Below are 5,056 nucleotides of genomic sequence, written 5' to 3' on the forward strand. Positions count from 1 at the left end.
TCCTTCCTTAGGGAATAAATGAACAATGTCCAACAACAATTAAAAATACACAGGATCCTGGAAAAAGTGAACTTAATTTAGGATATGGGAGAGGGAAATTCATAGGATGATAACAGGAAGAATTCAAAGGACAACAGCTATGCAATTTTCCTACAAAGTCACAAGTCCAGTTTGGAATGAGAGGATGGAGGGTTCCAGAAAAGACGTTTCAAAGGGACAAAAAAACATATACATATATAATAGATTATCTGGTAGATTTGATTGTTGCAAAATCAGTTTGAGAAGTGTTTTACTAAGTTGTTGGATGTTATTTTGGAGGTTTTACAAAACAATTAGATTAGAACAAAAAAACCCTGCAAATTTTAAAAATAAGAAGATTGCTAATTAATACTTGGGAAACAAAAGGCTGCAGGAAAACATATATGTTACTAAAATATACTACTTATCATTGAATAATATTTACATAGTCATAAGAGGTCTCCAATTGAAATATAATTACCCACAGATGTTTGAAATATATTAAAAGAATTTTGGAAAGAAACCCTGAGAGTAAATGGGGGTAAATATATAAGCAATCATCATCTTTCATAGAAAATCAGTAGATATAAGTAAGAAAGCAAAAAACATGAAGCATGCTATAGAGAAAATAGAGGTAAGTACTAAAAAAAAAAAAAACTGGAAGTGTGGAAAAGTGGGCTCAACAGATCAATCAATGGGTAAAAGAATTACATACAGAAGATGGAATTTTCTGTTATTTTTAATTCTCAGTTGTTATTTTAATTTCTCAATAATACAATTTTATTGTATTTTATATCATGTTCCTTTATCATTTTGATAAAGAAATTTTTAGACAACACAACCTCTTTAGTTAAAGAGGTTGCATGCAATTGTCAATATTTTGAGTTATTTGAATCAAGTAGAGATAACATAACCATCTATAATAGGTACTAAAAATAAAATAAAGATAATTGCCTATAAAGAATTTTTTTTTTAAATAGATGTAAATTCTGAGAATAAGTTAGATTCGTGACAAGTTTGCTCATTTGTTAAGGACAGAAATACTTGATTCAGAGGAGGGGAAATACGGAAAGTACAATGGAGAAAGGAAGTAGTTTCTTGAACAATCATTCTGGGAGCTAGACTTATTTAAAAGAGAATATATGCAACCAACATTTTCGTAGGCAAGGGGATGATCATTAACAAGAAAAGTTGCACCTGAGTGATATTACCTTCATGAATTAGGCTAAAGGTAAAGGTGGGGAGGAGAAGAGTCGATGAGAAGAGGTGCTATTTAGGGTCAGTGAGGAGAGAAATGATGTTTTGCAATACCTATCGAAGAACAGAAGATAATCTCTGCCACAGGAACAGAACATTTATCTGATGTATTTAATTATATGTGGATTTTAGAAACTGACATCAGTTTAGCTTAAAATACAGCTTTCTTAGCAGCAAATATTTTTTCAGTCCCAACCATCATTTACTCATTCAACCCTGTCCCAGGGACACGTCCTCTAGCAGACTATTAGGATAAACCAGTGGTGGTGGGTGCAGGACAGATAATATGGAAGCTCAATAAAACTAGATCACTTCTTTTTTTAAAAAAATTGCTTGCACTTCTATGCTCCCCCACCTGGGTCCTCTGTCCACAGCACAGACCTCAGACATGGCAGCCCAGGGCAATATGAATAGGACACTGTAACCACCAATCCTCTAGAAGGATAGGCCCCAGGTCACTGCTGCTATATTTTATTGATCAAAGCAGCACTGTTTCAGTAACATAGAGGATTCAACTCCATCTCTCAGTGGGTGGTGTGGTACATGCACAAAGAGGGCAGGAATTTATGGAGGACCAATTTTTAAGATAAATCAATGTCGGTTGTGTTGAATTTTTTTTTTAGACTAGTTTGAAATTACTCATAATTTTACAAATAAATGACTAAAATGTGTACTTCTAAGGAACTTTGAGAAAATGTATGAGCAGGAATTGAGAATAGTCTGCAAATGATAACATGGTTCAAACTATGAAATTTTTAATAAAATGATAAAAATGGGACTCACAAAGAGAAATGTTTGAATAGGACATTTGAAAGGATAATAATAAAAAAAAAAAACAGGACTAAAGAGAGAGACTCTTCTTGAACAGTTTCTGAAGTAGAAAGTACTAGAAGTTGAGAAGACAACCCACTGGTGAGGTGGTAAATGTTTAAAAACTGGCAGTCTGGGAAAAATAGAATCTTGATTTGTAGGATTTGCATATTTCTGTGTGTATGTGTTATAGTCCCACCATGATTTATTTCCAGCTAGTAACCTGCTTGTAAAATTTTGCTGAAATTGAATAATAAACTCTTGAGGGCTAATAATAACCAGCACCAGCATACCACTGTAGTAAATCCAATGGTAGGTATTTGGGTTTATCGTATATATTGTTGAAGGACAAGAAGTTATATTATTGTATATAATATGTACATGAATATATTTCATCTTTTCAGTAAGTTTTTTAATCATTAAAAAACAAACTTCTGTACCTTTCATAAATAACTAGGGGAATATTCTAAGAAATTTTGTAAAGAGAGATGTGGACTCTGTAGACCATAATAAAAATAATATCCACTTGCTCAGAATCGACATAAGTATATTCACTTAACATAGTAAGTTTTAAACAACATTTACAAGAATTCCCATGAATTCGAGTTGTTTTAAATATTTTAAAAATTATATAAAATAATGTGTTAAGTTGTAAAAGAGTTATATAATATTTTATGGCACTGCTTTGTGGAAAATTTATTCTTCTGAATAACTAAAAGATGCAAAACCTCTGGCAAGAATTGACCAATTAACTGAAATTCAAATATACACAATCAACTGTATTTGAGACATATAATATTTAATTGGTGAGAAAAAGCTAAATGCCAGCTACATGAACAGTTTTCCAGAGCAAAGAAAATTACTTGAATTAATCTAGATTCCAACTTCTGGAGCCCTTGCAACAAGAAAAAAAAAAAATAACCCCTAATGGCTAAAATATAATTACCATTTTTTATGTCATTAAGAGTATTTTTTTTCCTAAACACCTGTGCTGTACCTGTTTATGTTAAGAAACTGTATTTCCACTCTGAATACAACACAATCCAACCTTGGCAAAATAATACATGTCTCTATGTAACACCTTGCAACTCATTTGGTAAACTTCCTCAAAGTTGAACTTTTTGAACTTCCGTGATACCTCTTTCAGTCGGCAAACTATTTCCTCTATTTTTAATCAAGGTTCTTTGAACTGTATGTGTCCTTGATTTTCAAGGTATCTACAGAAATTCTTCTTTTTTTTTGACTATTACAGAAGTTTATGTAACAAAAAAGTTCAGTAAGAAAATGTACACGACCCAATTTTCATCGTAGTAAAATGTGGAGAGGGGTCACGTGGAAGCAGTTGATTTCTCTGGTGAAGACAGCCATTGTTCATACTCCTTCCAAGGTTTCTAACATGATGATACTATTTCCTTGTATTACCACAATTCCAATATTGTTCTGTTGCCCACTAGTTGCCATCTCCACACATTCATCTATCACAAGATTCAAAAAGGGATCAAATCCCCTCAATATTCCTTGGACATGTCTGCCACCATTTAATATTAATGATAACTTCTTGTCCATAAATTTATTCAAATCGGGAGGGTGAGCTTTGCTCATGATGTCTACTCGACAAGCTCAAAGATGCCGTCAAAAGGAATTCGAGTTGTCCCTCACGCTCAAGAGGTCTCATATATATATATATATATAAAATAACTAGATATTTTTCTTATACATCATTTTAACAAAAGTGTATGTTAAATATATGTTTTTCACCCATAAATATTGACCAAAACCAGATATATAAATCTATATCTATCTATTTGTACAATTTATTTCAGCATATATATATACAAAATTTATATTTTTATAATTTTTCCACTAAAAATTGGAGTATTTAAAACAAAGTGTTTTGGGAAATTAACCTGTGAGGGATTTGCAGAAATTCTTTAAAATATGTATATGTCTATGTTTATCTACCTATTTGTTTATCTAGTCTATCTACCAATATGAATAGTGTGGTCCCATTTGCAACAAAATTGTTATAAATAAGTACCAACAATTATTTTACTGTCTTGAGTTATTAAAATTAAATAAGACAGAATAATTTAAGTAAAAATCCCAAAATGTAGAAAACTCAGAACATTTTAAATTAAAATATTCCAAAGATGGAGAATAAGTGAATTTATACTCACCTTAACCTGCTACATCTTTCAGATAATGGGTGTGTAACAATAGTAGATTTTTTTCACCATTCCAGACTCACTTGGACCCTAAAGTCATCCTGGAGACTGCTGGGGAGGGAGAGCAAGAGGAAGACAAGGACATAATTTAAAGAACATATTTATTAAGCATTTGAGTAAAAATAACTTCTGCGACAATAAGTATGGAAAAAACCCAGGTGCTTATCACAGCTTATTACTCATGACACGGAAACAAACTGAAACATCTAACACTATAGCATAATAATCTTACCTAAATCTTCTGATCCATTACATAAAAATCAATGAAATAAATATGAAAGTGCATTTATGTTGAAATTGGGCTCTTATGAAAAAAAGTGGTAATAATTCTCAACGTTTTCTAAGTTTTTATTGAATCGAACTTTTATTTTGTGCCTGTACTAGACACTAATATATGTTTTGTTAGACCTGGAGAATTTTTCTTATTATCATGATATTCCAATATGAAATTTCTTCATATAAACAAATTTTAAGTCCTCAGAAGATTAGATATGATATTTAATGGCAAATGAAAGACAAACATAGGAATTGTATAATTAAAATCAAACATGCATTTTTGTATTTGCTCTTCCTTAAAAATAATTGTTGTCACAATTAGTTCTAATTATCATGTAACATTTCTAAAAGAGTGTGATACAAACATTAACTTTCCTAAGTGCCCTGTGCCTCTGAGTCTGAACCACAGGATCCACAGAAGGACTGAAAAGAAAGTAATTATAATTTTAGCTAGGGTTATCTCTAGTGAG

At 31.5% G+C, this 5,056-nt stretch overlaps 1 pseudogene; it reads right to left on the reverse strand.

Moving 5' to 3' along the window:
- Positions 1-3,317: 3,317 nt before the first annotated feature.
- Positions 3,318-3,687, reverse strand: LOC113617330 (small nuclear ribonucleoprotein G pseudogene; annotated as a pseudogene).
- Between the last annotated feature and the right edge of the window lie 1,369 nt (positions 3,688-5,056).

Source organism: Aethalodelphis obliquidens, unplaced genomic scaffold (genome assembly GCF_003676395.1).
Source record: "Aethalodelphis obliquidens isolate GAN/ISIS:26980383/991018 unplaced genomic scaffold, ASM367639v1 scaffold1, whole genome shotgun sequence".
NCBI lineage: Eukaryota > Metazoa > Chordata > Mammalia > Artiodactyla > Delphinidae > Aethalodelphis > Aethalodelphis obliquidens.